The sequence below is a fragment of the Lutra lutra genome, chromosome 3 (assembly GCF_902655055.1).
Source record: "Lutra lutra chromosome 3, mLutLut1.2, whole genome shotgun sequence".
In the NCBI taxonomy this organism is placed as follows: Eukaryota; Metazoa; Chordata; class Mammalia; order Carnivora; family Mustelidae; genus Lutra; species Lutra lutra.
The window spans coordinates 142772436-142785978 of NC_062280.1; positions in this window are offsets into that span (position 1 = coordinate 142772436).

The following is a 13543-nucleotide window of genomic DNA, read 5'->3' on the forward strand; positions in this document are numbered from 1 at the left end:
ATGATCTCCCTGATATGAGGGAGAGGAGATGCAACATGGGGGGTTGAGGGGGTAGGAGAAGAGTAAATGAAACAAGATGGGATTGGGAGGGAGACAAACCATAAGTGACTCTTAATCTCACAAAACAAACTGAGGGTTGATGGGGGGAGGGGGTTGGGAGAGGGGGGTAGGGTTATGGATACTGGGGAGGGTATGTGCTATGGTGAGTGCTGTGAAGTGTGTAAACCTGGCGATTCGCAGACCTGTACCCCTGGGGATAAAAATATATGTTTATAAAGCTGTAAAAAAAAAGACGAAAAAGAAAAAAGAAAGGATGAATACCCAACTTTTGTAGCAACATGGACGGGATTGGAAGAGATTATGCTGAGTGAAATAAGTCAAGCAGAGAGAGTCAATTATCATATGGTTTCACTTATTTGTGGAGCATAAGAAATAGCATGGAGGACAAGGGGAGATGGAGAGGAGAAGGGAGTTGAGGGCAATTGGAAGGGGAGGTGAACCATGAGAGACTATGGACTCTGAAAAACGATCTGAGAATTTTGAAGGTGTGGGGGGTGGGAGGTTGGGGGCACCAGGTGGTGGGTATTGTAGAGGGCACGGATTGCATGGAGCACTGGGTGTGGTTCAAAAATAATGAATACTGTTATGCTGAAAAAAAAATTAATTAAAAAAAAAAAAAAAAGGTGGGGCGGGGAGGGATCTGTGTGGCTCAGACCATTAAGTGTCAGACTCTTGTTTTAGGCTCAGGTCATGATCTCATAGGTCCTGAGTCTAATCCCTGCATCAGGCTCTGTGCTCAGCAGGGAGTCAACTTGAAGATTCTCTCCCTCTGCCCCTCCCCTTATTCACATGTGTGCGTGTGCACTTTCTAAAATAAATAAATCTTTAAAAAAAGAAAAAACAATGTACTTCAAGCAATCCGGGTTTTTTAAGCAGCTAATACTTATAAAATCTTTATATTTGCAAGGCTATGTCCCAAACTGCCCTACATTTATCTCCAACAGTACTAGTCCGAAAGCTTAGACAAAAAAAAATTAAGGCATGTTATCCAAACAGTTGAAAGTGGAGCCAAGCATTGAATCCAGGTTTTGACTCAGTACGTGGCACATGAAACAACTAAGCCACATGTTGCTTTAATTTCCTTTGAGTCCTTACCTATGAATTTTTTTTATTTGAACATAACTGACCGACAATGTTACATTAGTTTCAAGTGTACAAATCAGTGTCTTAACAAATTTATACATTTTATACATTATGCTATACATTTTACAAATTCACTGCAAGCTTAGCTATCATCTGTCCTGTTATATTGCTATTAAAATCGTTCCCATTAAAATATCATTGACTGGAGGGTGCTATGACCTTTTATGTGGGGTAAAGTTTATAATGGCACTTGTTTATTAAAATATGTTACAAAATTTTAAAAATCCAAAAAAATAAAATATCATTGACTGTATTCCTTATGTTATGCCTTTTATTCCCATGACTTATTCATTCCATAATTGGAAACCTCTATCTCCCATTTCCCTTCATTTTTCCCAACCCCCGCTCCCCTTCCCCTATGGCAGCCATCAGTTTGTTCTATTTTATTTTTTTTATATTTTATTTATTTATTTGACACAGAGAGAGCGAGCATGCCCAAGCAAGAGGAGCTGCAGAGGGAGAGGCAGAAGTAGGCTCCCCACTGAGCAGGGGCTCTATCCTACCACCCTGGGATCATGACCTGGGTCAATCGCAGATGCTTAACCAACTGAGCCACCCAGGTGCCCCAGTTTCTTCTACTTTTAGGTCTGATTCTGCTTTTTGGATTTTGGTTTCATTTTGTAAGATTCCACTTATGATTTGAATCATATGATATTTGTCTTTGACAGACTTATTGCACTTAGCATTATACCATCTCAGTCCATGCATGCTGTGTCCAACAGCACAGTCTCATTCTTTAGGTTTTTTTTATACAGTCTTAATTGTGTTAAAGTATGTTCCCTATACCTCTATTTTATTGGGGTTTTTTCATGAATGGATGTTGAATCCTGTCAAATGCCTTTTTCTGCATCTTTTGAGATGATCATGTGATTTTTAGCTTTGTTTTATTGATGTGGTGGTATATGACATTGGTTGATTTGCAAATATTGAGCCACCCTTGCATTGTGGGAATAAATCCCACATGATCGTGGTCAATAATCTGTTTATTGTTGTATGTGGTTTTCTAATACTACATTGAGGATTTTTGCATCTATGTTCATCATAGAGGGCCTATAAATTTCTTTGATTCTATCAAATCACAAAAATAACAGATTTGTGATTATGGAAAATTCAACCAGAGCATATCCTCCTATTATCATTGTCATTATAGTGAAGAATTAATCCCACAGACTCTTAGTGACATTTTCCAGTCATCACCCACCCTCCTCCTGTCTTTATTGATAGTAAAACAGGAACTGAGATTGGAAAGTGGCCATACCCTGGTTCTTTACAATGACAGACATTGTTGCCAAAGGGCTTTGTTTTCAGCCAGGGCTTCCTAGGATTCAGTGTTATCTGGCATGAATTAATTCTGCCATCAGTTCACCAAATGTTTGATGAAAGCTTACACTATACCAGACACAATATAAGGGGGTGGGTGAAGGTGAGGGTGCCACAGTTTGGTCTCAGGTAGTTTATAATCTAATGAGGGGCACCTAAAACTGTTTACAGTGACTTCTCATTCTCTTTTATCTGAGTCTGTACCATCTGCTCAAAGCAGCTTGCTTTATGCATGCTAGATCTCAGGTGGGAGGCTGACAGGATAGATCCTCTAAGAGATCCAAATGCCTTTAAACACAAGCTCTCCATGTGTTGTACCACAAGAGCTACTATTGAGTGTAGATAAAGATGGTTGATGGCTCCTGTCCTACCTGGCTCACTGGCCATTACTCTATTACCTTCTAAGAATGGGAGTCAGCCCAGTGTCACCAGCACCCTCAAGCTAAAGTAAAAGGAGATTTCAAAATGAAGTGAGTAAGCAAACCAAGTAAGAGTCTTTTTTCAAAAAAGGGTTGTAAGACCATAAGGAAGAAGGAATTCATGTCTGCCCTCATTGGAGAAACTATGATCTTTTTTTTTTTTTTTATACCTTTCCATCAGCTGGAAGCCCTCAGCCAGCACTTAACTTCCTTCTCACCAGGACACCTGAGTCACCGGCATTATTCACTTCAGAAGCAATCAATGCAATTTAACAAGTTTCAGTTCCTCATTTGCATATTAACTCAACCAATCCCTGGGTTTCAATCCCCGTTTTGCCTAGAGGACCTAAATGAGAACCACACTTGTAGCTTTCTGCCTATGTAATTCTGTACACACATACACACACACATGCACATACCTACATGTCTTTCTCACCACTAATCAGGTTTCTACCTGAATCTACATCTCCCAAGTTGAAATTCTAACAGCCCAAGTAAGCATTTGTTAGCTTTAATTTTCAGTGAGTTCTTGATTAATGCTCTATTCCAAAAAATTACAACCAGACAAAAAGGTATGACAATAGTGATCATGCTTTAAATAACTTCAGTCTTATCCAACAGTGGTAAGTCTTGATGGTTCCTGTTAAAAAGAAAGCCAGAGACCCAAAATGTTGTCACCTAGGTCAAGTCACCAAACTGGGGCTTAGTGTCTAAGTTAACTGCAGGTTCAACCTCCCTTAGAAATGTCTTAACCTATCAATCATGAATTCTCAGATCACTCTCAATGAGGTGGTCTGTCACTTGGGTCCTCTCCATCCCCTAAAGGATGATGGAATAATCCAACTAAGGAAAATCCCTGCCTTCCTCCCTAAGGGAGGAGGACCTGGCCTGGATCCATCTTTTCTTCAGCTAATAACTTTCTTGCCCCACCTCCTCCTTATTAAAAACCTTCCATTTTGTACAACTCCTCAGAGTGCGCCTTTACTTGCTAGTTACGATACTGTCCAATTTAAGAATCATTTAATAAAGCCAATCAGATCGTCAAACTCGCTCAGTTGGGTATTATTTTTCTAACACTACAGCTACCCCTCTATCATCTGCAAGCTCAGCGACTTGTGTAGAAGTTGCCTTAGGATTCTGTGTAAGGACCTATTTAGCAAGAGGCTTTCATTAAAGTTAACCGGTCCCTGCTTCCCTTCCCCCAGGGGATTCACTTAAAAACAAGTCCAGGAAGCCAGCCTCAGGTAACAAAACACAGATACAAGGATGGGTCAGACCAGGTGGAGATATCCGATCAGTGGGGGGTTGCATACTGTCTCCCTAGCTACCAAGGAGCCCCCCGCCCTTTGGGAGCCTTTTTGGTGCCAATCCTAATCAAGGTGTAATAGGCAGGTTCTAATGTCTACTAGGGTAAATTGTAATTCAATTGGTCACCTACCATCACTGTAGAGTTTCCTGTGTGTGTTACAATCTTATTGGCCACCTGTGCCTGGCCAGGCCCGACCACATGGCCTTTGCCCTTAAAAGCTAGTCTGTGAAACAGAGAAAAGTCGCCCTCTCTTGTAAGAGGTGCGGCCCCGAACATTCGGTTAGATTCTTGACGCTTGGAGCGAAATAAAGCTTTGCTTGACCTTCGCTTTGTATCAGTCTCGCTCCTTTAATCATGGACCCGTTATTTGGGCATAACATTCTGTTCAGCTCCTTTCCCAACAACTTGTTCTCACATGGGCCACCATAGCCTAACAACTTAAATTTTTGGAGTTCTATCTCAAACAAACCGACTTTGTCCTCTTAAGCTTTCTTGTCCCACGGGATACTCATTCAACCACTTTTCCATGTAGATGGAATCATGGTAGCTGCCTCCGTGTTACTGTTTCCTTTCCTTCATTCTATATTCCCCTCACTCACCGACCAGGTTATCAAGCCCCTGCCAGCAGCAGTGTAAACTGTGGTACTCTCACCAGATGGAAACCTGTCACACGGCTCCTCCACGGAGCAGTGTTGCTTCTGTTGACAACAGCTGCCCGGTCGAGTGCTGAGCTCCCTCTAAGTGTTGCAGAACTCACTGACAAAGCTGATATTCTGAAACACTTGATAGGTATCTGGACTGTGCAATGTTCTCAGAATAAGAGAATGCTTCTTTCTTTTTTCATTTTTTAAACACCATTTACACTACCTTCTATTAGAGGAACTCCTACCCAAGCAGTACTGCCTTCCATTCCAGTGGACTACAGTAGAAACAGAATTTTAACATTTGTTTTTAAGTCTCCTCCCTTCAAGTCCAGAAATGAGTCCTAGGGTCACTGTGCTCATCCCTTCTGGGAAATCAAGGCTTATGATTGGGCCAAACTTATTGGCCTAAAGTTCCCTTGTGTTTTTTTCCACGAGGTAAAGCTCAGACCTTCATGGTGGGACCTCTTGGGAGTCTCCCAGAAAGGTAGGAGTCCCACATTTAGACATAGATTAGGTTTAAGTTGCAACTCTGCTGTCTTATTTTTTTCCCAGTCCAGAGAGTATAAATCTTCAAACTAGCTAGTAATCTCGTGAGAGTACAAAAATAGTATAAAATGCCATGAAGATCATAGAAATTTCGAGACTATGAAAATGTCAATATAAATTTGTCAATATAAATTTGATTCCTTCAAAATTTACAACTTTACCAAAAAAAAGTCAAAAGGCAAACAACAGGTGGGGAAAAACATGGAGGTACATAGGATAGGTTACTTATTTCTTTAATATGCAGATAGCTTTTACAAATCAATAAAAGAGATTAACAGCACAATAAAAATAGGAGCCAATAATGTGAAAAAAGAGTTCACAGGAAAAGAAACAATAGCCAAAAAGTCTATAAAGAAATGCTCATCTTACTCATAATCAAAGGAATGGGAATTGTAACAGGAAGATACTGGTTTTCACCTAAAAGATCAGAAAAGGTTTAGAGGAGCAATAAAATCTACTACAGGTGTGGTAGAAGAAATGAGCACTTTAACATACTGCTGCATGAAGAATAAATTATAATTGTTTGGAGAGAATCTTGATATCAATAAAAATAAGTTTACAGACCATTTGACCCAGGAAACACCAGGTATTTGCTTTAAACATATATTTAGAACATCTACTCAATAGAGTAATTGACCTTAGGATCTTTGTGTTTTCATATGGAAAATATTAACAAAACAATTGTCTGAAACTCAGGTATGGAGTATCCTGGTGAGTATAAACTAAATGAGATAAGTAGGTGAGGGGATTGATAGGTGGGGAGATAAGTACTTGTAATTCATAGTAAATTAGGTTAGGATAAAGTAGAAGACAAAGTGGTTGGGTCTGGAGAGCAACAATAAAGAGGGGGTTGGAGCAGAAGCCACTGCAGTCAGGGCAGCATTTAACCTTTTGCAACATCTCCTTCTCATTGTCCAAGTTTTTCACAGTGAACATGTGTTACTTTTGTAATTTAAAATACCGCTTTTAAAAAATTAAAAGAAAAAAAGCCCCAGTTTAAAGAACTTCTTTAAGTAGCAAGGCCCTTCATAAAGGTGTCCCTTAAGGACCTGGTCCTGAACTGAGGAGGGAACAAAAGGCAGGCTGAGGACAAAGCGGAAGCTGACACCCCACAACCACCACCCCTCAGGGGATATATGTGACATTCCTCAGGCATACCTGGCTGCCTGAAAGGAAAACAAATATTTCACTTGTAGAGCTGAGTCTCCCTCAGTTTACAAACGTCCTAATGATTTACAAGGAAGAGTCTTTCTTATCAATAGCCTAACTTCCAGAGAAACCCATAACTCAGTTTCCTGAAGCTCTAACATCACCCTTCTTAAAACTGAGGAGGCTGAGGCTGAAAGAAATACACATAAAATTGAATTTCTTTTACACCTGCAGCCCATTGGTAAGGACCTGTGATAGGAGGAATGTAACATTCCTCCAGGAATTCCTCCCAACCATCTCACTGTTAATGTCTTACTAGAGGGGTAAACGACTTTTACTTGACAATAGCAAGGCCTCTGGTATCCTGTGAGTCTTCTTTAACGTAGGAAAGTTATTTCTCAAAACCTCCCTTTTCCTTACCTCCCCAGCCCCATAGTATATCATCAGCCACCTCTCACAAGCCCAGCGCAGCAACTGTTTCTGCCCAGGGGTCCTGTCCCTGAGCTTTAATATACCACCATGTTGCATGAAAGACATCTTAAGAATTCTTTCTTGGTCGTCGGCTCTGGACTTCACCCTAATGAACCTCACCTATATTCCAAAACTCCCTCAGAACCATTTCACCTTCTTCATAGTTGGATCTGTGTCTCCCTTCTCAGATTTTCTTCTGCCAAACTATTGCTCTCTTTGGCTTACAATCCCAATCTCTGCTCATCAAGACACATATCCCCCCTTTCTCCTAGTCACAACCTTAGCTGTCTCATAGGTTACACTCCTGTGTCTCCCATTTTGTCAAGACAGTGACCTTCACTACTGCCTGTCCAGCCTGATGCTACCCACGGTCTTCCCACCAGAATGGTTTTAGCTAAGGTTACGAAGGTATGCTTAAATATTGGAAGACTAGCTTTGGTAGTCTTCAGAACATGAAATAAAATAACCCATCAGAGCACAGAATCTCACAGTTTAATAACAACCTTCATAAAAATGGCAGATTGTGTTTTTTTGAGTTTTGTTTTGTTTTGCTTTTTATGTAACAGAATACAGAGGCAGAGACACCCTAATAAGTCATTCCACAGCTATTTTTGAAATTTTTTCTTTCTGGTCCCCAAAGTTGCACATACCTTTGTAGAAAATAGAACAAGCAAATGGAAAACAAAATAGTCCCACTGCTTTTTCACATTTTGACACATACAAATATGTGTTGGCTTTACAAAAATGGGTTTTATCTGTTTCTGTACACCTCTTACTGTAATAATTTTTCTATGAGTAAATATGCGGCTATATCATCATTTTTAACCACTATTTAATATTGTGTTCCATTAGTCGATGCATTCATTCATACAACAAATATTCAGGAGCCTGTTCTGGGCTCTGGGTGTATAATCACAAATAAAAATATCCCTGTGCTCTTGAATTTATATTCTAGTGGGAGAGCAACAAATAAATATGTATTATAAATGCACATGGAGACAAGCATAATTTACCGAAAGAAAAGAGAGTGACGTGATGTTGCACTTCAGGTTCCACAGGGGATGTGAGGGGCTGGGCTTTAGGAAGGCTGTCAGGGAAGGTGACCTTCGGCAGGGTTTGGAGTGAGGTGGGAATGAGCTACTTTGAAGGAGATACAGAGGCAGAGCCCCAGGCAAAACCAACAGGGAAAGGCCTTAAAGGCTGAGAGTCTTTTCTTGTCCAGTACTTATTTCTCACCCTTAAACTGTTAGGGCCAATTTAATGTTAAAATCTATTTAGGGGTGCCTGGATGGCTCAGTGGGTTAAGCTGCTGCCTTCGGCTCAGGTCATGATCCCGGGGTCCTGGGATCGAGTCCCACATTGTGCTCTCTGCTTCGGTAGGGAGCCAGCTTCCCCCTCTCTCTTTGCCTGACTCTCTGCCTACTGGTGTTCTCTCTCTGTCAAATAAATTAACAAATTAAAAAAAAAATCTATTTAACTATTAGTGCCTGCTTAGCCAGAGTGACTCCATATTGCCTAGGTAGCCATATTGTTGTTTACATCCACGGACTTCATTCTGGGAATAAACGCCCCAATAGTTCCTGATATCGGTTCTGGGTATCAATTCCGGAGTAAACGCCCTAACAATAGAAGCCATGGTACCTTGAGGTCTGTGGTTATGCCCTATAAAACCAGCCTGTGAGATTGGGATGGGGTCGCTCTCTTTGGAGGCGGCCTTGGCCAGTCTGACTTCTAATGCTTCGCATAGAATAAAGCTCTGCATAACTTTCACTTTGTCTCAGTCTCATTCCTTTGATAACGGACCCCAACAAAACATTATATAAAGATTCTCTCTTACCTTTCTCTAGTACTGGGGAGGAGGGTTTAACTGTTGCATTTTTTTTCTTAATTAACTATTGCATTTAAACCTTTATTCAACTGGTCTGTTTATTGTAAGACAGGGATCTTAATACTCCTGTGAATGAGTACATGTATCGGTGTATATGCTCCTGTCATTTCCCTAGGATAATTTCCTAGAGGTAGATTTAAAAAATTGACTTTTTAAAGATTTTTTTTTGATGCACGCTGCCAAACTATCTGTCCAGGAGGACTTTAACAATTTAAAGTATTTACAATACATCCCACCCCACCCCACCCTTAGAAAAAAGCAAAACGGCAAACATTGTCATCTCAGAGAACAAAAGCATCTCAGGCTTTTCCACTGCAAGGTCTTTTTAAAATTGCTTCATGTAAAATCCAGATGGGCAACAGACACATGAAAAAGTGCTCCACATCACTCAGCATCAGGGAAATACAAATCAAAACCACAATGAGATACCACCTCAAACCAGTCAGAATGGCTAAAATTAACAAGTCAGGAAATGACAGATGCTGGCGAGGATGTGAAGAAAGGGGAACCCTCTTACACTGTTGGTGGGAATGCAAACTGGTGCAACCACTCTGGAAAACAGCATGGAGGTTCCTCAAAGTTGAAAATAGAGCTACCCTACGACCCAGCAATTGCACTAGTGGGCATTTACCCTAAAGATACAAACGTAGTGATCCGAAGGGGCACATGCACCCGAATGTTTATAGCAGCAATGTCCACAATAGCCAAACTATGGAAAGAACCTAGATGTCCATCAACAGACGAATGAATAAAGAAGAGGTGGTATATATATACAATGGAATACTATGCAGCCATCAAAAGAAATGAAATCTTGCCTTTGCGATGATGTGGATGGAACTAGAGGGTATTATGCTTACCAAAATAAGTCAATCAGAGAAAGACAACTATCATATGATCTCCCTGATATGAGGAAGTGGAGATGCAACGTGGGGGGCTTGGGGGGCAGGAAAAGAATAAATGAAACAGGATGGGGTCGGGAGGGAGACAAATCATAAGAGACTCTAAATCTCACAAAACAAACTGAGGGTTTCTGGGGGAAGAGGGGTAAGGAGAGGGTGGTGGCGTTATGGACATTGGGGAGGGTATGTGCTATGGTGAATGCTATGAAGTGTGTAAACCTGGAGATTCACAGACCTGTACCCCTGGGGCTAAAAATACATTATATGTTTATAAAAAAATTAAAAATGTTTTCTAAAATAAAACATTTAAAAAAAGGTTCACTTGCATTGGATACCTTGTCCATTCTACTTTACTTTTTCTGAGGCACTGTGTTTTAAGTCTATCACTTGTTGATAGTATAGAGTTCTGCTTTGGTTTGGTAACCAAATATTTTATTCAATTAACTTTATGTAATTTATAATTGTTATGTCAGGCATAGTGGATCTTATTTCTGATTGTTTTATGTTTTTAACTTTATTTTCCAGTTGGTTCCTTTTATAATTTGCTTTTGCTTCTCTAACTAGAAAGGTATATTGAGTTATTTTCATGAGCAGTTAATTTTCAGTTTTTAGAAAACACAATTTAAATAATTTTCTACATATCAATTTTTTTTATTTTTTATTTTTCTATGTAAGGTTGAGTAATGTGCTTAACTTTTCCCTTTCTCCTACACTTTTTCTAAGCATGATTTTTCATTTCCTTTTACTATGGTCATTGTTTTTCTGCTACATTCTATACATTCTCTTAACATCTGCATCTTTCTATTCCTATTTACACTATTTAGAATGAATTCCATTCTCAAATAGTTCCCATTATTACTTCTCATATTGTGACTCGCTTTGTAATTCTTTAATTTGTTCCTCAGCTGATTAAAATCTCTATTTTTTTTCCCCATATAGAATATGTGGAAAGACTTATACTTTGGGCCTTATAGAGTTGAACCTGTATTTTCATGGCCTTCTTAAATGAAGAACCACCTGCTAGGACATAGAGTTGAAGGAGATAGGTCACAAAAATAGCCGCCATGCACGTTAGTTATTGTTCCCTGTTTTGTTTTTTTCCCCAGGTATCTAATATTTTAAGTCTGAATTTTTGCTATTTTTCCCCTTCATTAATACTATTTTCCCTGGATCCTTACAGGTCTCACAAAATTCCAAACCTTTGTTATGTGCAGAATTATCATCAACTTTTATCAACCTTACCTGATAGAGTGAGCCTTTTTACCAGCTGGTTTAAGACTCTCCAATTCAATATTTTTTTTTGTTTAAAAAACTGAGAATGACATCACTGGTTCAATGTCTTTTGTTCACTTCTTCAGGAAAATCAGATTATCCTCATGTTAGGTCTTCATTTAATGTCCTCCACATCTGGAGTATGTGGGGGGGCTCAGTTGGTTGGGCTTCTGACACTTGATTTCCAGCTCAGGTCATGATCTCAGGGTCCTGAGATTGAGCCCTGCCTCAGCTAGCTCTAGTCATGGGGCCTGATTGGGATTCTTCTCTCCTTCTCATCTCCCATCCTCATGCCCTGAGCTCCATTATCTGATGTCTTCAATCACTTTTATCTCTTTTTCCCCCCTTTATCCTGTTTTTCCTTTCTTTCTTTTTAAGAAGGAGGCTTACAATCTGCTATACACCTGATTCAATTTTCAACAAAATCTATTTCATGCCTTACAACATCTAACGTTATTTTTAATTCTACTAATTGCAAGTTCTGGTTTTCCATTTCCTCCTTATTTTTCCTCAGCACTACCCTATCTTTAATTCACTAAAATCTGTTTCTTTTCTTTTTCTAAGAGTCCCTATTTTCTTCCATTCACAGGAGCACTCGTAGCAGATTCTATCTAAAGCTTTCCTTACTTGTAATAAAAATTTTCAAATAGGTTCTTCTTCTAACTTGCCTTTATGATACAAAATTTCTCAAAAACCCCCATGTTTTTCTATCTTCATTTTATTTTTAGTAAGTGCGGAATTTTCTATGCCTGCTATTTGTTCAAAAGTATGTGATGGAATCTTCACAATTTATGTAAATTTTGAAATTCTCCTCTTGCAGAATCTTTGAGAAAAAAATCTCTGTATTTCTATTTCCATTTTCACTCCTAATAAAGATAGGCTTCTTTTACCTAATCTTTATTTACAAGTAGTGTGCACGTATCTAGGTATGTTTGGAATTCTCTTCAGTATTAATCTAGAGTGTCAGATAATCTAGTCTGAATAACTTCAAATAATTAGGAGGCTTAAGATCATGGGAAGCAAGGCAGTGAAATGTCCCAGTGAGGGAGACCATTTTCTACATGTTTTTCTCTGTTTCACTTTTGTATCTATTGATCTGTATCTGATTATCTCTTTGGTCTGGCCCTGTCTTCAGATATGGACTAATGGCATGCAGTCTTTTTCTTCTGCCTGTTTAGATATACCCACTAATTCCTGAATTTTCAAGGTAAACATCCTATTGCTCACACACTTCCTATTTATCATAGCTAATGTTGTGTTTCCAGTGTCTGTGTCAAAACCCTTGAAAGTCCTTATCCGTGAAGCTAAAATTAGCTTGCAGTGAAATTCCCATGGCATCCCTTACCTCCATACCTGGATCCTCGACAATAGTGCTGTGGTCTTCTCCAAAAGTATGTTTCCTAGAATTCTGTACCATTTTACTGGGAATGAGTTATGAACTGACCCTTTACAACTCCCTTAAACATACTGACGGGCAGACAAAGATTTCTCAAGGATCCTGATAAGTGGTTGGCATCTTTCCATCATTTCAGCACTGATGCATTATTTCCCCCTTTTTTGTGTGTTTTTACTTATCACAGGCAGTTTCTATAAGGTGAGTTTGTACGCTGGCTCCTATCTTGATATATTTTTCCTGACCTTCACCATCTGGGTTGAATATATGAGCTAGCTAGGTCACGGAAGACAAAGGACTCGCCCTGCCCACAGGCAACTTTTCTTTCTTTCTTTTTTTTTTTTTTTAACCTGGCTGAAATAAGACCTGAATCCATCAGCCACCCATCCCCAGTGCCTCTTACTTGCTGTGTAAAAACTTAGCTACCTCCATTATTGAAATGGTTCCTGAGAATCAAGCAGCAAAACAAGTGACTAGAGCCATTTCTAGAATCAAAAGACCTTCTTTCGAAAGGAATTTAAGAGGACATAAAGGGCAGGGAGGTTCCTTGTTAGTGCTTTTATCACGTCTGATAGGCAGAACTAGGAAACCGTCTAAAACAGAACTCACAGGGAGATGGAAAGGAGTAGTGAGGGAAAAAACAGGAACAGCAACAACATAAACCAAAAAAAAGAGAAGAAGACACCAAAAAGTCATTTAAAGTCTGAAATCTCTGATCTAAACACCGAGAAGTTCCCAATTAACTTTTTGAAATCTTGTTACAGTGGGGGCCCAAATTTTATATTTTGTTTTAAACCAAGACATGATGATCATTCTCATCAAAAATAATCATCTTATAGGACAATGGGGGTAGGTGTAGTGGTTCCGGAGCCCATTACAGGAGTTTTGTTTTTAAGATTTTGTTTATTTATTCATGAGAGACATAGGGGTGGAACAGAGGGAGGGGAGAAGCAGGCTCCCCACTGAGCAGGGAACCTGATGCAGGACTTGACCCAAAGACTATGATTATGACCTGAGCTGAAGGCAGATG